The sequence below is a fragment of the Erinaceus europaeus genome, chromosome 17, assembly GCF_950295315.1.
Source record: "Erinaceus europaeus chromosome 17, mEriEur2.1, whole genome shotgun sequence".
Classification (NCBI taxonomy): Eukaryota; Metazoa; Chordata; class Mammalia; order Eulipotyphla; family Erinaceidae; genus Erinaceus; species Erinaceus europaeus.
The window spans coordinates 40,211,144-40,239,028 of NC_080178.1; the positions used below are offsets into that span (position 1 = coordinate 40,211,144).

At 39.6% G+C, this 27,885-nt stretch overlaps 1 protein-coding gene and 1 non-coding gene across 5 annotated transcripts in view; both read left to right on the forward strand.

Moving 5' to 3' along the window:
• The window catches only part of PAK1 (p21 (RAC1) activated kinase 1), a 161,395-nt gene that overhangs the window by 2,571 nt on the left and 130,939 nt on the right, over positions 1-27,885 (forward strand). The window lies entirely within an intron of this gene.
• Positions 25,239-25,345, forward strand: LOC132534115 (U6 spliceosomal RNA). Its single transcript, XR_009545794.1, has one exon. It is a non-coding gene; the product is annotated as a U6 spliceosomal RNA (small nuclear RNA).

Consider the following 27,885-nt stretch of genomic DNA (forward strand, 5'->3'; position numbering starts at 1 on the left):
GGTTGGATAGGACAGAGAGAAATTGAGAGAGGAGGGGAGACAGAGAGGGGGAAAGAAAGACACCTGCGGTCCTGCTTCACTGCTTGTGAAGCGACCTCCCTGCAGGTGGGGAGCTGGGGCTTGAACTGGAATCCTTACACCAGTCCTTGCGCTTTGTGCCCATGTGCACTTAACCTGCTATGCTACCACCTGACACCCTGACATTTTTTTTTTAACCTTTGCATGCTCAATTCTCTATATTCTGCATAAGAGTGAAACCATTCTGTTGTCTTTTCACCTGCTTACTTGCTTCACTAAGCATAATCTTCTCTAGTTCCATGACTTTATCCCAAAGGATATAAATCATCTTTTTTTTTTAGTGGCTGAATAGTACTCTATTGAGTATATTTTTCAAAATTTTTAAATGTAATTTTTATTTGTAAAAGGGAAACATTGGCAAAAACCATAGGATAAGAGTGGTATAACTCCACAAAATTTCCACCACCACAACTCCCTATTCCATTCCATAATTTTTTTTATCCAGTCATCTGTTGAAGGGCATTTTGGTTGTTTCCAAATTTTTGTGACTAAAGATGCTATGAACATAGGGGTGCATATATCCCTTTGAATCATTGTTATTACATCTTTTGGGTAAATGCCTAGTAGTAGAATTGCTGGATCATAAGATATTTCCATTTGTATTTGTTTAAGGATTCTCCATATTTTCTCTATAGTAGTTGTACCAATTTGTACTCCCAGCAGCAGTGTAGTAGAGTTCTTGTCTCTCCACATCTTCTGCAGCACTTATCTTTTGTTTTATTGATGGAGCCCATTTTCATAGGTGTGAGGTGGAATCTCAATATGTGTGTGTGTTTAGTTTTTATTAGTGATTTAATAATGATTAACAAAATTCTAAGGTAACAGGTTGTAGTTAATTCTAAGTACAACTTTACACAGTTCCCCCCACCAGAGTTCTGTGTCCCATCCCCTCCATTGGAAACTTCCTTATTCTTTACCCTCTGGGAATATGGACCAAAATTCTTTATGGGGTGCAGAAGGTGGAAGGTGTGTCTTCTGTAATTGCTTCTCCACTGGACATGGGCATTGCCAGGTTGATACTTACCCCCAGCCTGTTTCTGTTTTTCCGTAGTGTGGAAAAACACTACGGGGCTCTGGAGAGGTGAGGTTCTGGGACACACTGGTGAGGTTATCTGCCCAGGGAAGTTAGGATGGAGTCATGATAGCATCTGCAACTTGGTGGCTGAAAGGCAGTAAGATACAAAGCAGGCAAATTGTTTAATAAATAGGAATCCAAAGTTAGATAGAATAAAGCAGATAAATTAGAGGTCTTTGTGTGTGAAGAAGCTAGGAAGTCTATTTTAAGTATGCTACAAGAGGCCCATGAGCATGGGCAATCCTACCTCTCCATTTACTCCTTCATTTCTTAAATTTCAGATATAGAGAAAAATAGACGGGTGTGTGTGTGTGGGGGGGGGAAGCAGTGATGTTAGATACCACAACACCATTGCACCATATCACTGAACTTCCTTCATGCCTTGGTGCTCCCATGTGGTGCTGGGCCTCAAACCTGGGGCTTCACTTATGGCTGATCCATGGTTGAGCTATATCCCAACAACTAGGGTGCTTTTTAGACTTTCAAAACCAAGATACACATTCTCAGAAGACCTGGCTCAGAAGATTTTAGGATATATTTTTTAAAGTTTTTATTTATGAAATGGGAATACTGACAAAACCATAGGATAAGAGGAGTACAGTTCCACACAATTCCCACCACCAGAACTCCATATCCCATTCCCTCTCCTAGTAGCTTTCCTATTTTTTTTTATCAGCATTTTATTTTTTCTTTGTTTTTGAATCAAAAGTATTTGTCAGTCATTCTTTTTGCTTCTTGTTCAGTAATATCTGGGTTTGGCCCTTGAAGAATCATTAAAACATTTTTGAAGCTATAATTCACATTTGAAGATTTACAGCCTGCTAAATCTTTTCGAGATCTGTTGGCAGGTGTTTTAAAATGAATGCTTCTCATTTGAAAACTCCATTTACATTTCAAAGCTTTTATGATTTTATTTATTTATTTACTTTTAAAAAGGAAAAACTGACAAAACCTTAGGATAAGAGGGATACAGTTCCACCACCAGAACTCCGTATCGCATCCCCTCCCCCAATAGCTTTCCTATTTTTTAACCCTCTGGGAGTATTGACCCAAGGTCATTGTGGGATGCAGAAGGTGGAAGGTCTGGCTTCTGTAATTGCTTCCCTTTTGAACATAGGCTTTGATAGGTTGATCCATACTCCCAGCCTGCCTCTCTCTTTCCCTAGTGGGGTGGGTTCTTGGGAATCGGAGCTCCAGGACATATTGGTGGGGTTGTCTGTTCAGGGAAGTCTGGTTGGCATCATGCTAGCATATGGAACCTAGTGCCTGAAAAGAGAGTTAACATATAAAAGCCAAACAAGTTGTTGACTAGTCATGAACCTGAAGGCTGGAATAGTGCAGATGAAGAGTTGGGGGGTGGGCAGTCTCCGTTCTGTAGATAGCTAGTAGGTCTATTTAAATCCCTCTCTCCATTGTTACCAGTCATCTATATCAGGAACAACAAAACAGACCCCTTTGTGGGCCCCCATAGGACCTTGCCCTCAACTTGGATCAACAACGGTAGAGGATGTTCCATCCTCTGAAGGGAGGTTGGACAACATACTCTATGCTGCACCTGAGGAAGATGGGTCTTGATATTGGGGCAGCTTGGAATGTTCCTACTGATGACCACAGAATGTGAGCTCGGATCTACAGGGATGCAGAGGTCACATAGGCTACTAAGCTGAATATGGGCCCCAGATCAGATCAAATTGATGGGGTTTGCAGTCAACAATATTTATACACCCTTTCCATATTTGGGAGCTACTCTCTTCCCTGATCCAGCTTCCTGGTCTTTTTCCAGCTATGACATCATCTCCCCAGACAATAACTTGCATCCACCTGCATTCAGGCTCAGGGGGAAAAAAAAACAATAACAAAAACTAGTATAGCCACAGGCCCTTTGGAATATAGCTTTCCTATTCTTTAACCCTCTGGTAGTATGGACCCAGGGTCATTATGGGATGCAGAAGATGGAAGGTCTGGCTTCTGTAATTGCTTCCTCGCTGAACATGGGCATTGACAGGTCAATCCTTAATCCCAGCCTGTCTCTCTCTTTCCCTAGTGGGGCAGGGCCCTGGGGAGGTGGGGCTCCAGGACACATGGTGGGGTCGTCTGCCCTGGGAAGTCCAGTTGGCATCATGTTAGCATCTGGAACCTGGTGGCTGAAAAGAGTTAAGATAGAAAGCAGAGCAAATTGTCGACTATGAACCTAAAGGCTGGAATATTGCAGATGAAGATTTGGGGTCTCTGTTTTGGATAAAGCTAGTAGGTCTATTTTAGGTATATATTCCAAGGGGCCATGACTTTACTAGCTTTTGCCTGAACCTGACATTTAATTTGCAGGTGACCTAAGCTATTGTCTGAGGGGATGGTATCATAGTTGGAAAAAAGACTGGAAAGCTGGATCAGGGAAAAAAGTAGCTCCCAAATATGGGGAAAGTATATAAATATTGTTAATGTAAACCCTATTGATTTTATCTTGGGCCCATAGTTAGCACAGGAGCCTATGTAACCTCTGCATCCCTGTAGGTCTGAGCTCACATTCTGTGGTCGTCAGTAGGAACATTGCAGGCTGCACCAATTTCAGGACCCATCATCCTCGGGTGACAGGCAGAGTATGCTATCCAACCTCCCTTCGGAGAATGAACATTCCCTACCATAGTTGATCCACATTGATGTCCAGGTCTAATAGGGTCCCACAGAGGGGTCCACTATGTTGTTCTTGATGGAGATGACCAGTAACAGGGGTGAGAGGGATCTGTTAGAGGTCTAGGCCCATCATATTTGTGTGGGAATCCCAGGACTCCCGCTAGGCCCCCAGGTGATGGGATGGTCTGGTAGTGAATAAAAAGTTATCATTAAAGTATGCCCATTTCTTGCCCTTATTCAGCTTTTGTAGTCCTTACTTTGATCTGGTTACCTTTGGAGTGGTTGAGGGATGTGCAATAGAAGGTAGGTGAGGAGGGTATCTAGGTATAAGTAGAAACTATTTTCATTAGATACTTTATGGTGTCTTTTTAGGTCTTTCTGCTTGCTTGCTACATTTATCGATTCACTGCAAACTTGTGCACTTTTGAATATATGTACATATGCCCCATCTCATGGACCCTGTTCTATATCTAGGTTTTGAGGTTTGTGATTCTAGGGTATTTTAACATTGTTCAGGTCTTGACTAAAAGAACAAAAAACTGAAAAATTCTACAAGGTTTGGTAGAGCAAGATATCCTTGCTAGGGCCGAAAAGATCAGTCTAAAATCTCAGGGAATAAAGAAGGTCTTTTCAACAAATGGTGCTGGGACAATAAGACAACCACATGTAGAAAAGTGAAACAAGATCACCACTTAATATCATACGCCAAAATCAAATAACGGACCTGGGTATTAGAACAGAAACTCTAAAATTTATGGAAGCAAACATCAGTGGGACATTGCAGGATCTTCACGTTAAAGATCCTCATGCTAAAGGTCCAACACTGCAAAATGCATAAGTAAATAAATAAAAGTAAAAAGCATCCTTTGAACCTTTTAACTTGAAACGGTCTTCTAGCAGCTCTGGATGTAGCACAGTAGGTAAGGTATTGGACTTGAAAGCATGAGGTCCTGAGTTCTGTCTCTGGCATCACATGTGTGGGAGTGACCTGGCTCTCTCTCCTTTGTCCTTCCCTCCCCTCTCTCCCATAAGTATATGCATAAATACAATATACTCAAACTTTTTTCCATATCTATATTTCTATCTTTCTCTAGTGATACTGAAAGCTATATGAGGCCTCTTTAGCCCTCAGAAAAGTTTCTCTTCCTTAAGAAGCTCTTACAACATTGTTTTCTTATTAGCCCATAGACATCACTTCCAGTTTTCTTTTTTGCTGAATTCTTCCTGGATGTTAGTTTTATTTGTTTATTCATTTATGTAGATAAACACCTGAGGCTTTCTGCACCACATGTCATACCCTTTGTGGTCAGATACACATAGGTTGCAGTTAGGTCTGTAAGGAGTTAAGGCATATGGTGTGATCAGTGCTGAAGTGAAGGGATAAGCTAGAAGGTTAAAACAATAAAGTGCTGGGTGGAGATTAAGAGGAAAGAAAGCTGACTTTTTCATTTTCTTCTCAATTTAGGAATAGCTTATCAAAGAAGCATCATTCTGATAAGCCATTTTAACATTGAATTAAAAGGTTGGGGAAACAAATAAAAATCTAGATAGAATTAACTGTTGCCCATTAGAGATAATTCTCTCCCTTTTTAAATGAACAAGTGAGTCATCTCAATTTTTGGGGGTTGTTGGAAAAGTGATGACTTATTTTTGCATTGAAAAAAATACTGAATTTTATGACAGCCCAATATCGTCATTATTATTTTTCTAGGTACAGGTAGAGAGGTGAAAAGGATCACAACACAAAAGCTTTATTCAGTGTGGTGGGGACTGGGCTTCATCCTGGGTTACCTATGTGGCAAAGAAGCACACTACCCAAGTGAACTTCGCAAGGACTAAAGATGCTTTTCAGTACTGTTGTGGCTGGTTTTGATAAATTTCCTTTCTCCCCTTACTAATCAGGAAAGTAGAAAAAAATCTTGTTTGCCTTTTTTTTTTTCCTTTTTAATTGCCTCTAGGCTTATCTCTAGGGACTTGAACTCAGGTCCTTGAACATGATAATGTATGCAAAGTGCCATCTCCCAGCCTCAGTTTGCTTGTTTAATAAAGAAAGAAGCCTAAGGTGATCAAAACTGTATACATTTCCTTTTTTTAAAAATTTATTTATTTATTTTTAAATTTAATTTTGTTATTTTTATTTTTTTTTCCATTGACAGTAAATACAATAGTTTGTACATGCATAACATTTCCCAGTTTTCCATATAACAATACAACCCCCACTAGGTCCTCTGTCAACCTTTTTGGACCTGTATTCTCCCCCCTCCCCACCCCAGAGTCTTTTACTTTGGTGCAACACACCAATTCCAGTTCAGGTTCTACTTGTGTTTTCTCTTCTGATCTTGTTTTTCAACTTCTGCCTGAGAGTGAGATCATCCCATATCCATCCTTCTGTTTCCAACTTATTTCACTTAATGTGAATTTTTTCAAGCTCCATCCAAGATCGGCTGAAAACAGTGAAGTCACCATTTATAATAGCTGTGTAGTATTCCATTCTGTATATAGACCACAACTTGCTCAGCCATTCATCTGTTGTTGGACACCTGGGTTGCTTCCAGGTTTTGGCTATTACAAATTGTGTTGCTAAGAACTTATGTGTACACATATCTTTTTGGATGGGTGTGTTGGGTTCCTTAGGATATATCCCCAGGAGAGGAATTGCAGGATCATAGGGTACATCCATTTCTAGCCTTCTGAGAGTTCTCCAGACTGTTCTCCACAGAGGCTGGACCAATTTACTTTCCCACCAGCAGTGCAGGAGGGTTCCTTTGACCCCATAACCTCTCTCATTTGCTATTGCTACCTTTTCTGATGTATGACACTCCCCCAGCAGTGAAGTGGTATCTCATTGTTGTCTTTATTTGCCTTTCTCAGACAATCAAACACTTGGAGCATTTTTTCATATGTTTCTTGGCCTTTTGGATCTCTTCTCTGGTGAATATTCTGTTTATGTTCTCTCTCCATTTTAGGACGGGGTTATTTATTTTGTTGTTGTTGAGTTTGACAGGCTCTTAATATCTTTTAGTTATTCAACTCTTGTCTGATACATGGCATGTAAAGATCTCCTACTCTTTGAGGGGTCTCTCTGTTTGGGTATTGGTTTCTTTTGCTGTGCAGAAGCTTTTTAATTGTATGTAGTTCCATAGGTTTTTACTTGCCTTAGTCTTCTTTGTAATTGGATTGAAGACATTGAAGATGTCTTTAAAATTTATGAAGATAAGAGTTCTGCCAATGTTTTCCTCTTAAGTATTTGATAATTTCAGGTCTAACATCCAAGTCCTTGATCCACTTGGAATTTACTTTTGTATTTGGTGAAATATAGTGGTTCAGTGTCATTCTTCTACATGTTTCAACCCATCTTTTCCAACACCATTTGTTGAAGAGACACTGCTTTCCCCATTTCATAGTCTGGGCACCTTTGTCAAAGAATAGATGTCCATAGTTATGCGGGCTTACTTCCAGGCTCTCAGTTCTATTCCACTGGTCAATGTGTCTATTCATGTTCCAGTCCCAGACAGTTTTGATGACAATGGCTCTATAATACAATTTGAGATCTGGGAGTGTGGTGCCTCCAGTTCTGTTCTTTCTTCTCAAGATTGTTTTTGGCAACTATAGGTCTTTTCTGGCTCCAGATAAACATTTGTAGCATTTGTTCTATTCTCCTAAAAAATATGGTTGTGATCTTGATGGAGATAGCATTACATATGTAGATGGCTCTGAGTAGTATATTCATTTTGATGATGTTAATTCTTCTAACCCGTGAACATGGAATATCTTTCCACTTCTTTGTGTCTTTTTCAGTTTACTTGAGTATTGACTCATGATTTTCAGTATACAAGTCTTTCACTTCTTAGGTTAAGTTTATTCCTAGATATTTTATTGTTTCTGTTGCTATAGTAAAAGGAATTGATTTCTGGATTTCAATTTCTTCTAATTGAGTGTTTGTATAGAGGAGTGCCACTGATGTTTGTATGTTAATTTTGTAGCCTGCCACCTTACTGTATCACCTGATGATTTCCAAAAGCTTCTTGCTGGATTCCTTAGGTATTTCTATGTATATTATCATGTCATCTGCAAATAGGGTGAGTTTGACGTCTTCTCTTCCAATCTGTATCCTTGCTGCTGCCTGATTGCTATGACAAGAACTTCCAACACTATGTTGAATAATAATGGTGATAGTGGGCAGCCCTGTCTGGTACCTGATCTGAGGGGAAATGCTTCCAGTTTTTCACCATTGAGTATGATGTTGGCTGTAGGTTTGCTATATATTTACTTCACTATCTTTACGAATTTTCCATCTAGTCCCATTTTTTGTATTGTTTTGATCATAAAAGGATGTTGTATTTTGTCAAAGGCTTTCTCTGCATCTATTGACGTGATCATGTGGTTTTTGGTCTTGCTTTTATTGATCTGGTGGATCACACTGACTGATTTACATATATTAAACCAACCTTGCATGCCTGGGATAAACCCCATTTGGTCATGATGAACAATTTTTTTAATATACTGTTGTATCTGGTTGGCTAGAATTTTGTTCAATATTTTAGTATCTATGTTCATGAGAGATATTGGTCTATAGTTTTCTTTTTTGGTTGTGTCCCTGTCTGCTTTTGGTATCAGAGTGATGTTTTCTTCATAGAAGCTTGAATGGAGTATTTCAGTGTCTTCAATCTTCTAGAAGTCTTTTAAAAGTAGAGGTATTGGGAGTTGGGTGGTAGGTAGCGCAGTGGGTTAAGCGCAGGTGGTGCAAAGTGCATGGACTGGTGTAAGGATCCCGGTTCAAGCCCCCGGCTCCCCACCTGCAGGGGCGTCACTTCACTGGTGGTGAAGCAGTTCTGCAGGTGTTTAACTTTCTCTTCCCTTCCTCTCTACATTTCTCTCTGTCCTATTCAACAACGATGACATCAATAATAATAATAACTACAACAATAAAACAAGGGCAACAAAAGGGAATAAATATTTTTTTTTAAAAAGTAGAGGTATTAGTATTCTTCAAAGGTTTTGTAGAATTAACTTTTAAAACCATCTGGTCCAGGACTTTTATTTTTGGGAAGGCTTTTGATAACTGTTTCAATTTCATTAGCTGTGATGGGCCTGTTCATGTTATCTAGTTCCTCTTAAACTTTGGAAGTTCCTATGTAGGTTTCTAGGAAATCATCCATTTCTTCCAGGTTCTCCAGCTTGGTGGCATATTGTTGTTGTTCATAGAAGCCTCGCATGAATTTCTGTGGTGTCTATTGTGATATTTCCTCTTTCATTTACAACCCTATTTATTTGGGTTTTCTCCCTTTTTTGTTTTGTGAGTCTGCCTAAAAGTTTGTCGATTTTGTTCACTCTTTCAAAGAACTGACAGTTACTTTCGTTGATCTTTTGTATGGTTTCCTTATTTTCAGTGTTATTGATTTCTGCCCTAACTTTAGTCGTTTCTGTCCTACTGGTTGCTTTAGGGTTCCTTTGTTCTTCTTCTTCTAGGTCTTTAAGATGTGCAATCAGGTTGTTTATTTTTTCTTTTTCTTGTTTCGTAATGTGTGCTTGTGTGGTGATCAACTTTCTTCTCTGTACTGCCTTAGCTGTTTCCCAAATATTTTGATAGTGTGTGTCTTCATTTTCATTGAGCTCTTGAAACATTTTGACTTCTTCCTTTATTTCCTCTTTGACCCAGTTGTTTTTATGTAGTGTACTGTTGAGCTTCCACATTTTGGACTATTACTAATCTTTTGTTGACTGTTAAATGTTACTTTTATTCCACTTCGGTCTAAGAAGATGCTTGGGATGCTTTCAGTGCTCTTGAATTTTCTGATGCTGTCTTTGTGGCCTATCATATGGTCTATCCTTGAGAATGACCCATGTGGACTTGAGTAAAATGTGTATTCCAGTTTTTTGGGATGAATGACTCTGAAAATGTCCAATAGTTCTAGTTTAACTATCTCCTCATTTATGTCCCTCATGTCTTTATTGATTTTCTGCCTGGATGATCTGTCAAGTTGAGAGCATGGGGTGTTGAAATCCCCTACTATGACTGTGTTGCTGTTAATATATTGCTGTAGCTCTTTCAGTAGATGTTTGATGTATTTAGATGACTTCTCATTGGGTTCATAGATGTTAATAATTGTTAAGTCCTCTTGATTAACTGATCTTCTGAGCATTAAGTAATGTCCTACCTTATCTTTTTAAATTTATTTATTTTAAAGTCTATCTTGCCAGATATGAGAATAGTTGTTCCTGCCCTTTTTTTTGTGGGTGGTTGCCTTGTATGATAGTTTTCTATCGTTTCACTTTGAGTCTGTGTTTGTCTTGTTGAGTTAGGTAGGTTTCTTGTAGACAGCATATTGTTGGGTTGTGTTTTCTGATCCATCTTCCTACTCTGTGCCTTTTAATAGGTGATTTCAGGCCATTGACACTTATTGATATATAAGATTGAAAGATTGAAGATATTTCAATACCATTCTTGTAGATGTTTAGAGTGTTCTGATGTATGGCCTATTTATGGTGGTCTGACTATTTATAGGAGACCTTTCAGAATTTCTTTCAGGGAAGGCTTGGTGATAGTTGATTCTTTCAATTGTTGCTTGTCTGAGAAGGTTTTTATGCCTCTATCTAGTCTGAATGACAGTCTAGCAGAATACAGTAGTCTTGGTTGAAAGCCTTTCTCATTAAGCACCTGATAGAAATCTTGCCATTCTCTTCTGGCCTGTAGTGTTTGTGTGGAGAAGTTTGCTGCTAATCTTATGGGTTTTCCTCTGTGGGTGACTCTTTGTTTTTCTCTTGCAGCCTTCAGGATCCTTTCTTTATCCTTATTCCTTTTCATTCTAAATATGATGTGTCTTAGTGTCTTTAAGTCTGGCTTAATTCTGTTGGGAACCCTTTGGGCTTCTTGAACCTTTATATCTTTTATGTCTATATTAGGGAAGTTCTCATCTATTATGTCCTGAAGAATGCTTTCTTCCCCTCCCTCTCCTTCTTCCTCTGGTAAGTCAATAATGTGTATATTATTTCTTTCGAAGTCATCCCATAGGTCTCTGTTTTTTTTTTTTTCAGTATGTCTTAATCTCTTTTTGAGATCTCTTACTTCTTTTTTAGTTGTCTCTAATTCATCCTCGATCTTGCTAATTCTGTCTTCAACCTTATTTATTTTATTCTCTCTCCCCTCTACTGTTTTCTGGAGTTCATCTATTTTGTTACCCTGTTCTGATACTGTTTTAGCTTGTTCAGCTAGTTGTGTTCTTAGCTCAGCTATTTCAACTTTCAGCTCTCTAATAACCTTGAGATAATTAGTGTTTTCTTCCAGGGTCTCATTTGTTGTTTCTGCATTTCTGATGAGAATTCTTTCAAGCTCTTTACTCACTCCTATGACTATTTCCTTAACTAGTGTTTGGATGTTGACTTCATTACTTTGTGTTTCAACCTTTGCAGTGCTTTTAGCTGGACTCTTGTCCTGGTTCATTTCTCCAATATTTCTTCTTGTTAGATTAACCATTCTACATAGTATGTTATGAGTTCCCTCTCTCAGTGCTTTTCAGATTTACGTAGCACTTTTGCCTGGATTGACTTCTGTCTAAGTAAGATACTTAAAGGGTTCACAGTTGTGGAAATTGACAGTTGTTTCAATATTACCTTTATCCCTGATTTGGAGCACAGTAGCTTAAAGCCTCTTTTGTTCTTTTTCTTCCCTGTAGGCTATGGGAACCTGAGGGCTTTTAAACTATAAGTAGGCTTCTTAGCTTAATCCCTCACTGTTGACCAAGAGATATAGCAGGGTGGGGGAGAGATAACACAGTGGTTGAGACTCTCACACCCCAAGTATCCAAAGCTTCAGGCTCAATTCAGCTTCTCTGCCCAGCTGGGCAGCACTGCTGGGCCCTGTGAGTTTCTAAAGAAGTCCCGTTTATAGTCTGTAGCTTCTGTGGCAACTGTTCCCTATGTTCTCATCAGGAGAACAACCTGGAAAGGCTCCCACTACACAGCCCCACTGCTAGGTCACCGAGGTATAGATCTTCTCTTGAGTTTCCTAGTTAGTTATCTGTCCCTTGATGTCAGCACAGGGCTTCCGCCCTGCTGCTCCAGCCTCTGAGGGCAGTAGCAATGGAGACTCACAGTTGCATTTGGTGAGTCTTAGGGGAGTCATTTACTCCCTTCAACCATCTTTTTGTTGGTGAAATAGACTAGAGGTGGTGCCTGAACTAGTAAGCTTCAGGACTTTTACCAGCCACTTAATTTCTCCCTAGGTGCCTCTTTGTCTATGAGCCACACATGTTTGCACTTACAGGTGATTTGAAGGGTCCCTAAAGTCGTTCTAGTCCTTCCTTGTTGCGGTCTCAGATGATCTCCTTTGGTATTCCTAGTTGACCATGGAGAGGAGAGGAGAGAAACACAGCTGCTGCTATTCCGTAGCCCTGCTTCTGGATGTCCTCAGTGTACACATTTTCATAGATGTAATTTTCACTCCTAAGGATTTGTATTGTATTTTGGGCCAGGGACAGTAATGAACTCCATAGAAAGTCTATAAAGACTTTCACTTTAGTCTGTAATCCTTGCTTGGGCTCTCTATCCACTTGATACTTAAACTGTCTTGGGATCTCTATTTTTAAAGGTTTGTAGCTGATTCTGATATGCAGTTAAGTCAGTGAAGTAGCACTTTTTTTATAGCATCTCCCATTAATGTCTAATGTCCTTAATTCTGTGAAATCCAGTGTTTTCACTGGTATGTGAAGTTCATCTATGTGCTGAATATATTAAGCATCGAATATTATGAACTGTGAAGGAATAAGTGACTTACACCTAGTCCTCTGCTCTTAAGTTCTTAGTTCCCTTCAGAAATATACATGTCCCTGGGTTATTTTACTCTGTTGAGACCAAAGATGGCACATGGTGATCAATGATGGTGCTCTGTGAAGGCAGGAAGGGCCTCTACTTCCTCCATCTGCAGTGAAAGTGACTTGGCAGTCCTGCTTAACTGGCAGTGACACCAGGATTGGTTCTGGTCACCCCAGGGTTACTACCTAGCACTATGGGATGTAGGGGCCATGGACTAAGAAAATTCTTGAGGAGCTGCATGAGGGCTAGAAGGCTTCTATGTTTGGGGGGTCCTGAGTAGTTTAGTGCACTTAGACCAGGGTGGAAAACCTTTTTTTCTGCAAAGGTGTAGTTGGATAGCATTAACATCATTTGTGGGCCATATAGAATAACCAACTTAAAAGTTAGCAGTTAATGTTACTCTGAGAAAAGCTGCTCAGTTGATTGAATTTTGAGTCCTGCTTATTGTTGCTTTGGCAGGGCCTGACCCAATGATAGGGCCTAGAGCTTAGCTGCTGGTGGGGAGTGGTAAGAGCTGTGAGGATGGCAGGGCTCAGGTGATGAGAGCCCATTACATAGTGCTCAGAGTACTTTCACTAATATTATCTGCTTTTTTTCTTTTACCAACTCCCTATCTTAGTTAGGACTTGGATTATTTTATCATCACTTTGTTTTCTTATTTTATTTATTGATTTTGCAGAGTCTGGGTCTTGGGCCTGCATGAATATGCACTGAAAAAGGAATTGAAATGATTTATAAAATACCTCATTTTGATTGAATATTTAAATGTTAATATTTTGGGTATATTGGGTTAAAATATGTTGTCAAATAATTTTTGCCTTTTATTTACTTATCAGAATATAACAAATAGAAAATGTAGGGCTGTGTTTATGGCTCATGTTAGTTTGCTACATTGCTGTTATGTAGTGCTGGTTTTAGCTCAACACAGAGGAATTAAAAAAGGGGATAAAGAGTGAATTGTACTAGATTAAATTGGCATAGTAGCGAGAGATCTTTAAAACTGCCACCTGTAATATCCAATAACCCTGAGTGACCGACGGAATATTTGATCTGATTTTATAGATGGTGATAGTGATGCCAAAAGACCTCCCCACACCTCCCTAAGTTCAGAATGAGGGCGTGACCCAGTGCTTTAAGTACTCAATGTGGAATGTTCTGTAACATTGTCAGCTAAAGTAAACAAGCAGATAAGTATCAGGAAATAAATTGGAGGCCCAGCAGTGGGTGCATCTGGTTAAGCACACACATTACAGTGTACAAGAACTCCAGTTCACGCCCCTGTCCCCCACCTGTAACTGGGAAGCTTCATGAGTGGTGAAGTAAAGCTGTGAGTTCTTTTTTCTTTCTCTCTCTCTCTCTCTCTCTTTTTTTTTTTTTTACCAGAGTACTGTTCAGCTCTGGTTTATGGCGGTGCAGGGGATTGAACCTGGGACTTTGGAGCCTAAGGATTGAGAGTCTCTTTGCATAACCATTATGCTATCTACCCTCTACCCTGTGAGTTCTTTTCTTTCTCTCTTCCCTTCCCTCTTTGTTTTTGTTTCTGTTTCTGTTCACTTAAAAAAGAAAAGAGAGAAAGAAGGAAGGAAGGAAGGAAAGAAGGAAGGAAGGAAGGAAGGAAGGAAGGAAGGAAGGAAGGAAGGAAGGGGAAAGGAAAGGAAAGGAAAGGAAAGGAAAGGGAGAAATTGATTAATCCAAGTAATCAAATGGCCTTGAAACTGCTTTGGGGCATTTCTAAGAATCTCTTGGTCAAAGAATGAATTTTTATTTAAAAAAAAAAAGTCATTCTGGTAGAAAAGTTTCTCTTGAAACCGTTTCACTGTACACTTCTTTCAGCTTTTGTGTGTGTTTAAACTTTGTCTAATAAAAAATAGGGACGGAAGTGTGTATAATGATCACCCATATACTCACATGTGGATTCTTTAATGCAATGTTTGCTTTGTTGCATGCATACCCATCTCTTAACCCAATTATCAAGCCATTTTAATTTTGAGAAATTTTGAAATATGTTGCAGTTATCAGTATGTTCTACCCTTAAAGATTTTATTGTTCATGTCATCATTTGCTTCTATGGAGCCATACTCTTTCCCACTATGCTTTTTTCATGATTTAATTCATCTCTCTGTCCTATTCAACCATATATTCCAGAGAAGCACTAGAGTTACTGCTTTTTATGCTTGACACTCTAAGGAGATCCCTTTTCCTTAAATTAAAAAGATATAGACAAAGATCCATTTTCCTTAAACTAAAAAGTATTTTTTAAAAATAATATTTATTTACAAGAGAAAAAGAACTGGCACATGCAATGCTGGAAATGGAACTTGTTATTTCATTTTTTTTTTTTTTTTTGACAGAGCATTGCTCAGCTCTGGTTCATGGTGGTATGGGGACTATTGGAGCCTCAGGCTTGAGAATTTCTTTGCATAACCATTATGCTATCTACCCCAACCCATACTTCATGCTTTTAAATCCAAAGCTCTAGCCGATGCAATAGCTCCTAGACCACTAAGGAGGTGTCTTATTTTGTGTTCACTGTTGTATTCACATTTTTTCAGATAAAGTTGACACTCAATAAATATATATTTTTGATCAGATGACTCTAGGGCAAACGTTAAAGTAAGGTTTATATGACTTCTTTACAAAGAACATTTGTTTGATTTTCCTCAAGTTCAACAGACAAGAGTCCTTTCAATGTTTGGTGTTGGGAGGAGGATGGAGAGAAGAAACTGTGTTAAATTTTAGCTACCCAGTGCAAATATGTCTGACCTGAGTCAGACTTGAAGGCATCCTCTGATATTAGCTATTATTTTTTTTAAAGAGCTAATTCATATATGTATTAATGAGAGAGAGAGACAGAGGAGAGACAGAGGGAGAGAGAGAACACAAACCAAGGCATCATTCTGGCACATGTGTTGGGAGGAGTGGAACACAGGACCTCATACTTGTGGGTTCAGCACTTTATCCACTCCCCTGCTGCCCTCATATACTTTTAGATTCATCCCCATGGCCCTATCTTAGGAACTCATCTTACTGCTTCTCTACATTTGTTTTCTGAGCTATCCTAAGCAGCATTCAAATGCTCTACTTAAAGGAAAAGAACATTTTTCCTCCCCACCACACAAAGGCTCCCCTGTGTCAGCCTTCTAAGCCCATCAAAGACAGTCTTTAAATACTGTTTACAACTTCTGTGTCCAGTCTCTTACCTCATATTTACTTGGCAGCCTGCCCCTCTCTTTCTTCTCTTACCCTTTCTATTTCCTCAGTACTGTTCTTGATAAAGTCCATAGTGATACCCATTATGCCAAGTCTACTTTAAAAAAAAAAAAGAGCACTTTCTAAACATACCCCAAAGCTACTAAATACCACCCAAATTATTTAGTTGTTGTTCAGTTGTTATATCTCTCCCCCCTTCTTTTTTGGCTGAAACAGAATCCAGATAAAGGCTGCATAGAGAGATAGGTTGATAATGGCTTTTTATCTCTTAAGTTTCCTTCCTCAATGACTGGAATATTTTTCCTAGTCTCCATTCGAGTTTTTTTTTTTTTTTTTTTGCCTCAGGACCTTCTACCTAGCTTTCCCTGGTATTTTCTTTGCCTCATCCATTCATAAGCCTGGATTCTTTTCATTTATGTTTCTCTTAGTAAACAATTTTGAGCATGTACTGTGAGCTGGGACCTCTCTAATTTAAAGAAGAGCCCCTCTACTATCTTCTTACAATTCATTGTATCTTTGTTTGTAGCAGTCTTTAGCTATTCATTTATTTTTTTAATATATATATATATATATATATATATATATATATAATTGTTTTGTTTTTTAATGCCACCAGGGCTATTGCTGGGACTTTGTACCTGCATAACAAGTTCATTGTTCCTGGTGCCATTTTCCCTTTTTCTTTTCTTTCTTTTTTGAAATTATTTTTAAACTTTATTTCTTTAATTTGATAGGACAGAGAGAAATTGAGAGAAATATGAGTGACAGATAGATACCTTCAGCACTGCTTCACTGTTTGTGAAACTTTCCCCTGCAGGTGGGGACCAGGGGCTTGAACCTGGGTCCTTGCTCATCGTAACGTGTGTACTTATCCAGGTGCACTACTGCCTTTCCTTTCCTTTCTTTCCTTCTAGTCTTTCTTTCTTTTGGACTGAGAGAGAGGGAAGATAGAAAGGGACACCTACAGTTTTACTCATGATGCCTTCCCCTCTGAAGGTGGGGAGCAGGGGCTTGAACCCAGGTCCTTAAGCATGTTAAAGTGTGTGCTCAACTGGGTGCGCTACTGTCAGCCCCTATTTATTTAATTTAAATGGAGATAGAGGGGCTGAGAGAGTGAAAGAGCCCATAGCACCAATGCTTCCTCCAGTGTAGTGGGGGCCAGGCTTGAACCTGGGTTGTGCACATGGCAAAGCAGCACACTACAAGTTTTGTTGGCCTTTTAGCTCTACATTTAATTTCTTGATAATATCTGAACTTTCATCTCCATGGAATCAAAGATGATAACTTTTCTCAGTCACCTAGTACAGAGCCTGGAATGTAGTGGATGCTGTGACTGTTTGCTGGATGAATGGACTCACACTATCACACCAGTGAATTATCAAAGGGGCAGCTTCATGAGGAGTAGTGTTTTCTCTATTTAGAGGGCATAAAAGACAAAAAGTCTACCAGGAGCATTGGAGTTGCGTAGGCACTGAGCCACAGCAATAAGCATGGTGGCAAGTTAAAAAAAGAGACTAAAGAGGGCTGATTAAATACTTGGATAATGCACTGCCAGATTCCAGTCCAGACCCCAGAGGCCCCTACTTTATTGGAGGACGCTTCAGTGCTTTGGTCTCTTTTACTCTGTTTCTGTCTCCATAGATATGAAAAGTCATCCAGAACAGTGAAACTCTGGTAATGACAAGGAGAGAGACAGAGATGAAGACAGATACACCCATAAGTTACCTAAGACTCAGGAAGAGAGCCCTCACTGGATACTGAATCTCATTTTGCTTCAATCTGTGCTGACAAGCTTCCACAACTGTGAGGAATATTGTTTTAAGTGTCCCAGACTGTGGTATGCTGTGACAGCAGCCTGAATGAACAGGGCAGGACTTCAGTATATTCTTCCCTGTAGATTGAGCTTCTTGAACAGTGTCCAGCATATAGTGGTCCATAACTATATATACATATCTAACATGATGTAAATTGGTTTGGAAAATGAAAACAGGTTTCTGCAAGGCACGAAGAATTCTGTGAATGTGAAATAAAACAACACTGGACAGTGACCTGAAGTGCACACTAGAATATTGATGGGTGAGGTTAAATCAGTTGAAATTTGAAGGGAAAACTGAAGTCACTAATGATATAATGGGAGAGTCAGAGGACAATGATTTGAGTAGCAAGGGATTAAGGGAGACCCTTGGGGAAAGTTGGTAATTTTACAGAATCGATCTTTTCCTCAGTGTGTTTTGAAAGCCACATGTGAAGTGACAGATGTCTGTTGGCTTGTGAATGATCCTAGTGGCAACTGTAGCTTAGATTTTGTTAAGTTAACAATTGGGAAAGAGAAAGTTTTACCATTTCCCTTGATAAAGACCCACTTAATTGTAAAAGTGTTACTAGGTAGTCCCTTGTCAGTTAATGTAAAAGGCACTCTTTAAGTATTGGTTATTTTCAGATAACAGATTCAGTTCCCTGAGGCTGGAATTGTACTTTCATTCACTGATTCTGTAATGCTTAGCTCAGAGTCAGGGACATAGGAGGAGAGACCTAGAGAATGTTTAGGGAATAAATAATAACTGAGGAGACTTGGAAAAACTCCTTTAAACAGTACTGTTTGGCAGAGAGTTTGTATGGAGGTAAGTAGAATTTATTGGTATCCTTAGCTTCCAAAAAATAAATAAATAAAATAATAATTCTCTTAGGCTTCCTTTCCCCAGCTCCTGTCTAGTATAGTGTAAGCTTTTAGTATTCAGAGTCTGTTCATGGCCACAGCCCTTGTTCTCATTGTGATTCTTCCTAGAGATTGAGATGGAAATGAGAAAGCCTCTGGGCTACTGCCTGAGTATCTACATTCATGAATGCCGAGTGACCAAATGCTAAGACTGACCTAGATGGACCCAAGTCAACCAATCATTGCTTCCCTGCCTTTCCCTTTGTTCTGTCTCCAGTCTGCTGCCTGCTGTAGGTTTGTGTTACATCTGTTTATAGCAACTAATATCATGCTAATGTGCCCCTTAATGAAGTCCTGGAAGCATGTGGACCCAGCTGGTAGGTAAGAGCTGCCTGGAGTCAGTCTTCAAAATTCCCCTTTACACAAATCGGATAGGGTACCTGAATATCTTTTGCTTGGGTTTTGAGACCCTGGGAGCAGTAGTTGAATGTAATCACAGCTTAGAGAGTCTAACCTTTCATTTTATGTAGTATGACAAAACCCCAACAACAACCAACCATCAAAGATGGTAGTGCCCACATCAACTTAATTCTGTCTTCCTATAGTAGAACTTGATGTCTTGTAAATAGAATTTCATCTTCTCTTTGGGCAGGCATATCTTTACTTCTGACATAATTTTTGAATCCTGTGTCCCCCACCACTTCCTGACTGATCTGGGAGTTACTTAACCTCTGTAGTTTGGTTTCCTTATCCTTAAAATGGTACTAATAATAGTGCCTGCTTGATAGGTTTAGTACTGAGGTTATATGAGGAAATAATTGTAAAGCTGTAAGCAGATTCTGGCATAGAACAATTGCTCAATGAAATTTAGCTATTAGTATTACAAAGTAGAGAAGCTAAGATGAGCCTAAATGCCCAGTACTTTAATTTATAGTCCTGACCTTGAAATCTTTGTTCCTAATTCTCTTTCAACTAGAACCTAAGCCTTGTGAAAGGAAGAAACATGTCTGCTTATTCCCCTGTATCCTAGAATAATTTTCAGTGCATTGCAGATGCTTAGTAAGTGTTTGCTGAATTAATGAACTCTCCTGGGGAGGTCTTTTCTGAATAACACCAAGTTTTAGATAGTTCAGCTTTTTTTCTCTTTTCAGTTGCTTATTTGAACTTGTATTTGTCTTTGTAAGTGCAAATTTTGAATTGGGGATGCTTTTGTTTCCCTCTACACTGTAAATCTTCGTGAGTGGGAAACTGCTTTCTGGTTTGGGAATTTCTTTATAGCTCCTAGCATAGTTTTTGGTACACTGTTTTTAATAGTGCTAGGTAATTACAGACAGCTGACTATAAAAGTCACTTACATTCAACATTAATTTACTTAGTAAAACTCAGTGTATACTGTGGCTTCATTCCCAGCTCTAAGAAGCTATGAATTCATGGGGTCAACGTATGGTGGCAATGTTAGGGGATTCTCAGGCAGAGATGAGACACACCAAGGCTTTAATGTAGGAAGCAGTTTATTATGCTGGCAGACTCAGCTGGACACTGTCCACAAAAAACTGGGTCCTGAGCATAATGGCACTTGCCCTTTTATGCAGTTATCAACTTACCCATAGTAACTCACAGCAACAAGTTTAACAAGTTATGCTCTTCTTTTCTGTATAAAGAGAATGCAACTTGTTTGAGTTATCAGCAGATTGGGTAGAAGTTGCAAATTCTTTTTTGTTTGTTTGTTTGTTTGTATCCCACAGGAATGGCATTTTATTTTTTTTATAAATGAATTTATTTATAAAATGGGAACACTGACAAGACCATAGGATAAGAGGGGTAAAATTCCCACCACCAGAGCTCCGTATTTCATCCCTTCCACTGATAACTTTCCTATTCTTTATCCCTTTGGGAGTATGGACCCAGGATCATTGTGGGGTGCAGAAGGTGGAAGGTCTGCCTTCTGTAATTGCTTCCCCGCTGAGCATTGGTGTTGACATGTTGCTCCATACTCCCGGCCTGTCTCTCTCTTTCCCTAGTGGGGCAAAGAGGAAAGAGAGGAAGCACTTCTGAGGAAGTGGAGCTCCAGGACACATTGGTGGGGTCATCTGTCCAGGGAAGTCCAGTTGGTATCATGTTAGCATCTGGAACCTGGTAGCTGAAAAAGAGTGAACATATAAAGCCATTCAAATTGTTGATTCATCATGAACCTAAAGGCTGGAATATTGCAGATGAAGATTTGAGGTCTCTGTTTTGGAAATAGCTAGTAGGCCTATTTTAGGTATATTCCAAAGGGCCCATGACTTTATTAGTTTTTGCCTGATAAGTAGCAAATCCTAAGGCCACTGAACAAGGCTACTTTGATTATAGCAGTAGAAAGCCCTGTTTACTGGGTGGTAGTGCACCCAGTAAACAGGGTGAGCACTTAACACTACAGTGCAGAAAGACCCACGTTCAAGCCTCTGGTCCCCACCTGCAGTAGAAAATTTCTCAAGTGATGAAACAGTATTGCAGGTCTCTTTCTCTCCCTCTCCCTCTCCCTCTGTCTCCCTATTCTATCTCAATCTTTCTCTCTATATAAATAAGTAAAGTAAAAAATAAATAAAATTTTATTAAAAGCCCTGTTTATGCTGAGAAGAGGATGAAAATTATCATCAACTGTACTCTTATTCAGCTTAAGAAGTTAACCCCTAGCTTCTTCCTTATGAAGTTAACCATTGCTTGCCTCAGCTAGAGGCACAATCATTATTGCCTTCATGATTGTTATTTTTTAATTAAATATTTTTACTTGATTAATTTTGTTTTTCTCTTAAAAAAATTTTTTTTTATTTATAAAAGGGAAGCATTGACAAAAACCATAGGATAAGAGGGGTACAACTTCCACACAATTCCCACTACCAGAACTCCATATCACATCCCCTCCACTGATAGCTTTCCTATTCTTTAACCCTCTGAGAGTATGGACCCAAGGTCACTGTGGGATGCAGAAGGTGGAAGGTCTGGCTTCTGTAATTGTTTCCCTGATGAACATGGGCATTGACAGGTCGATCTATATTCCCAGCCTGCCTCTCTCTTTCCCTAGTAGGGTGGGGTTCTGGGGAAGTAGAGCTCCAGGAAATACTGGTGGGGTTGTCTGTCCAGGGAAGTCTGGTCGGAATCATGCTAGCATCTGGAACCTGGTGGCTGAAAAGAGAATTAACATACAAAGCCAAACAAATTGTTGAACAGTCATGGACTTAAAGGCTGGAATAGTGCAGATGAAGAGTTGGGGGGGTGTCCTCCATTTTGTAGATAGCTAGTAGGCGTATTTTAGTTATATTCCAAAGGGCCTGTGGCTATACTAGTTTTTTTTTGTTTGTTTGTTTTTCCCTGAGCCTGAAATCTGACATGCAGGTAGGTCCAAGTTATTGTCTGGGGAGATGATGTCATGTCTGGAAAAGACACAGAAAGCTGGATCAGGGAAGAGAGTAGCTTCCTAATATGTGAAAGAGGCATAAATATTGCCACTGGGGTTATCATTGGGGCTCAGTGCATGATGAATCCACTGTTCCTGGTGGCCATTATATTTGTCTGCCTTTTTTTTCTTTTCCTTTCTTTTCTTCTTCTTTTTTTGCCAGAGCACTGATCAGATCTGGCTGTGGGAGACTGAACATGAGGCTTCAAAGCCTCAGGCGTGAGAGTCTCATTGCTTAACCATTATGCTATCTACACACTGCCCTTCCCTCCCCTCCCCTCCCCTCCTTCTTTTTCCTTTCCCTTTTCCTTTTTCCTTTCCTTTCCTTTCTCTTTCCTTTTATTTTATTTTATAGAACAGATAGAAACTGAGAGGGTAAGGGGAGATAGAGAGGGAAAAAAAGATAGATATTTGCAGACTTGCTTTACTGTTTGTGAAGTATCCACCATGCACGTAGGGATTGGGGACTTGAACCTGGTTCCTTATGCATGGTAATGTGTGTGCTCAATGGAGTCCACCACCTCCTGGCTCCCCATAAATATATTTTTTTATTGAGAGAAAGTAGACCTTGTGATACATGCTAAAACTGAGCCACCTTGCCCACTCTGTAAGTATGGTTCTCTGCACTTGAAATTCCCTCTCTTCCACCATCTCTTCTCTGCTAAGTTATCATTCTTTAGAGCTTAGTCTCCTCTGTTGAGTCTACTGTCTTCCTTTTCTCTATGACTAACTCCTCTTTGTATAGATCTCTTTATAGAGGAAGTGATCACTTTGCGAGTAGGATGATGATGATGATGATGATGATGATGATGATGTTAAGGGAAGACATTTCCTCAATATCACCCTCTTTGCAAAGACAAAGAAGGAAAGGCTTAAGTGTGTTGGGAATATTATGTTGCCTTCAGATACAGCAGCTTACTGGTTGAGGTTCTTATTAATAGATTCAAGTAACAGAGTCTGTCCTAACAAGTTTTAGGAAAAGATTTACTCAAGAGTATCCAAGAAACTAAAATGTCCTTGGGAGAACAAAAGAAATGAGACCCAGGTTGAGCTTCCAGAACAAACCTCCAGTTGCAGCTTCAGGGTGTGCCTGTCTCTTTCAGAATCTGGAAATGGTAGAGGCAGGAAGCTGCTGCTATGCCTGCTACATCTAGAACTACATGTCACTGCTGCAGATTAGTCCAGCAAAGGGAGTGTCTTTAGTTCAATCTCTTCCCTATCTGATTTAGTTCCAAATCAGTATCTAGTTGTGAGAGCTGTGAGATTAACAGAACCTAAGCCATTTTAGAATAGTCTCTGGGAATAGAGTTTTTCTTTTCCCTTTTTAATTTAATTTAATTTAATTTCTTTTAAGAAATTGAGAGGGAAGGGGAAAACAGAGGAGAAGAGAGGCAGAGAGATGCAGCACTGCTTCACCACTTGCAAAGCTTTCCCTCTGCAGGTGGGACTAAGGGCTTGAACCTGGGTCCTTGTGCACTTAACCAGGTGCATCTCTATAGGACCTAATGATAGTGGGGGTTGGACTTGATATTCAGCAAATTAACATATAGTACTGCCATGGAGAGTATTCATGTGACTTGTACCCTTTTCTAGTGCCAAATTCTATGCACTTTAGAGTCCTGTAAGCAAAATTTCTAACTCATATTTGGCTGGAGTCAAACAGATGTATGTTAATATTGAATTCCTTTTATCCCTATGTTGGCTTCTATCATGGTACTAAACTGGCTGCTAGAACAATTGAGGAGCTAAGTTCTTTGTTGAACAGCAGATGGGGTACAGGAAATGGGAGGGAGAAGGAAGAGGTGGAAGAGGAGAAAGAAAGCAGGAAGGGAAGTGGATGGTAGAGGGAGGAATGCGGAAGACAGAGACAGGCACTGATTTCACATTTCAAAACAGGAAACAAGGACCAGAAAAATAGCTCACTTGGATAGTGGGCTACTTTCCCATGTGTGGAAGCCAGGTTCAAGCCCAGCACCCACTGCAAGAAGAATGCTTCAGTGTTTTGATCTTTCATTTTCTCTGCCTCTCTGTCTAAACAACAACAACAAGACATTAATAATAAAAAGAAGGTGGGGGGGATGAGGGTGGGAGGTAGCACAGTGGGTTAAGCACATGTGGTACAAAGCGCAAGGACTGGCTAAGGATCCTGGTTTGAGTCCCCAGCTCCACACCTACAGGAGAGTCGTTTCACAAGAAGTGAAGCAGGTCTGCAGGTGTCTTTCTTTCCCCATCTCTCAATTTCTCTCTGTCCTATCCAACAACAACAACAGAAATAACAACAATAACAATAATAACAACAAGGGCAACAAAATGGAAAAATGGCCTCCAGGAGCAGTGTATTCATAGTGCAGGCACCCACTCCCAGCGATAACCCTAGAGGCAAAAAAAAAAATAGAAGGCAGTGGGTTGGGTGGTGGCACACCTGGTTGACCTCACATTTTACAGTGCACAAGGATCTGGGTTCAAGCCCCCAGTGTCCACCTGCAGGGGGAAAGCTTTGCAAGTGCTGAAGCAGGGCCGCAGGTGTCTCTCTGTCTCTCTCCTTACCCCCCCCTTCCCTCATGATTTCTGACTGTCTCTATCTAATAAATAAATAAAGATAATAAAAATATATTTAAAAATAAATAAAAGGCAGAATTCTCTTTAGTCTACTTGAATCAATGAAGGCTATTTGTTCACTCATGAACTATAATAGTTTCCAGTACCATGTACTAATTGATTAAACTTGAATTCATAAGCTAATCTCTGGCAAGGAGAATGGATTAGCATGTTTGATTTGAATATAGATCTGATATTGGCCCTGGAGTAGGTTTGGGATCACCTTTTCCTTAGGACTGTAGTCTTCATAGTGTGGTCACTTGAGAACTTTGTTAAAGTACAAATTCTCTAGACAGCATGAGAAATTGTATGTATGTGTCAACAAGGGTACTGTAATCCACTATCCCCCCAATGAAATTATTTAGAAAAAGTACAAATTTAGGGGAGAAAGAGTAAGAGAGGAAGGGAACCCTCTATTAGGAAGGAGGAAGAGGGGAATTGTGCTGGGTAGCTGTATTCCTATCAAAACTGTAAAGGTGGGTTAGGGGGACAGCATAATGGTTATGCAGATGACTGCCATGCTAGGCTCTGAGCTCCCAGGTTCAGTCCCCAGCACCACCATAATCCAGAGCTGAGCAGTGCTCTGGGGAAAAGAAAAAATGTTATGGTTGATAGGTTCATAAGAAATAATGAAAATACACATCACAAGATGGTGAGATATAAAACAGGATAATTTATGTGTGAGGACCTGTATAGTGAAAGCAATAGTTTATCATCAGGGAGAAGTAGAAAGTACTTGGAGGGTGCTTGCTTCAGCAGCACATATACTAAAATTGGAACGATACAGAGAAGATTAGCATGGCCCCTGCGCAAGGATGACACACAAATTTGTGAAGCATTCCATATTTTTAAAAAGAAAAAAAAAGATAATACTTGGAGGCAAAGGTTTGACTTCTCATGCTGTTTCTCCCCCCTCTTTGAGCTTCAAATTCCTTTTATGTACTATAGGGAATATATTGAGTGTTAGCAGAATTAAACGAGCAAATGTTTGTGGACATGCTTAATTCAACTTATATGTATAGAAAGTGGTGATGCTTGGCTAACATAATATGAACTTTATTCTAAGATCAAGAGGAGGCGTAGGCCTGTCTGTCCTCCTTACACAGACCCCCTCTTTTCTGTAATTGTTTCTGGCCTCAGGTCTTTGATCATATCCAGATCTGCACTGGCTTAACTGCATGAACCAAGATTCCTGCCTCTGTGATCTTGTCCTGGGGCAGTACATGAATTATTTACTTCAGTTACTAAAGAGACAAGGAGGGTTCTTCTGTGCTCTTATAACTAATATGTGTTCAGGCTGATGAGGCCATACATATTTTATGTTCTGCCTAGGCATTCATTGCCTTTTATTTTCTTCTGTAAGATCACCTTAATTTTTAACACTATGCCCTGTACCTAAATTTTAACACATTTTCTAAATATGGAATATTTATAAATTTATGCTAGTTTTGAATGGGAAGGGTGCTTAGGGTTCAGTAGATATACATAGGCATACATACAAATATATATACACACATATGTTTATATATGAAAGTAACTTGTTAAATATATATGAAAGTAACATACAAATATTTGTGTCCTGATATTTATCCATCTGGGATAAATTTTATTTTTTTGTTTCATAAATGTTAATTAGGCAAAAAAATCACTTGTAATTTGTTTGTGTTGATGGGATTTAGCTATGTAATTGATACAGAGCTAATGACACCAGGGAGAGAGAGATTACCTGGTTGACTAGAAGGTGTGACTCTAGCAGTGAAGAAAAGAGCTCCACTGCAAACATGACTTTTGTTCCAGATGTGCTTGACTGTTATTGGATGTTCCAGTGTTGCATTATGAGGTGGTTTGTGGCCTTTTCTTTTTTTTTTTTTTTTTTTTACTTTATTTTATTTTATTTCATTTTTACCAGAGCAGGTAGACCAAAGATATTGTCTGGGGAAATAGTGTCATAGTTTGAAAAAGGACTAGAAAGGTGGATCAGGGAAAAAAGTAGCTCTCAAATATGGGGAAAGTATATAAATATTGTTAATGTAAACCTTATTGATTTTATCTTGGGCCCATAGTTAGCACAGGAGCCTATGTAACCCCTGCATCCCTGTAGGTGTGAGCTCACATTCTGTGGTCATGGCTAGAAACATTCTAGGCTGTGCTAATTTCAGGACCCATCTTCTTTAATGATGACTCTTTAGTCACTACCAGGCCACCCCATCACCTAGGGGCCTAGTCAGGGAGTCCTGGGATTCCCACAGAGACATGATAGGCATACATCTCTAACAGATCTCTCTCTCCACTGTCACTGGTCATCTCCATGAGGAACAACATAATGGAACCCTTTGTGGGCCCCTATAGGACCTTGCCCTCAATGTGGATCAATGATGATAGATAGAGACTGTTCCATTCTCCGAAGGGAGGTTGGATAATATACTCTACCTACCACCCAAGGAAGATGGGTCCTGAAATTAGTGCACCTTTACTTTATAAATGACAAAAGCAAAGCTGAGCGAGTCAAACTCTTAATGGAGCAAGCACTTCTATGTCCTTGTTGAGTGTGTTTCTGTAGTACCCCTCCACCAGGCACAGCTTTAGAGGAAATGTAGACTGGTGGGAAGGACTCAGATTTGGGGGGGAAAGATCTGGGTATGAGCTGTGGCTCTGCCTCTGACTAACATGTCCTTTGGGACTGGGGTGGGGGGTGGCACACCTGTTTGAGTGCACAAGCTACCATATGCAAAGACCTACCTAGTTCAATGCCCTGGTCCTCACCTGCAGGGTCCTCACCTGCAGAATGAGCAGTGCTGCAGGTATCTTTTTTTTCTTTTTCCTTATTTCCACCCTCTCCCTCCATTTCTTTATATATGTTTAAAAAAATAAAATAAATAAGAAAATAGTGCTTCTTCCTTAGACACTGCTTCCCTCATTTGTAAAATGTGATAATACTGATACTGCTTTTATCTGATTCACAGGGTTATTGTTAGACTAAGATGTGAGATGCAGTGGGGAAATTGAAGTTTAAAGTAGACTCAGCTAATTTGCCTAGGAGATTCGGCTCCATTTAATCCATAAACTGGATTAAATAATTTGGGGCAAATCACTTAATTTTGGTGAACACATTTTCTCCTTTGAAAAATGAGGGCAGAAATAGCCAAATCATCACTAAGACTTTGTAAAAACCATGGTGGTTATCCTTGGGGGTGGGAGGGAAGGGGTATGGTGTGTGTGGTGTGTAATTTTATGATCTTGTAAGCCATTATTAAATCACTAAAAAAAATGCTTAATAAATGTTCACAATCTTTGCAGAAGACTTAATTCCATTTTGTCTGAGCTGTTCTTCTCAGTGCTTGGAGTAGGTGGAGCAGAATTTGCTCTGATGAGGCTTTAAACTCCTGTAGA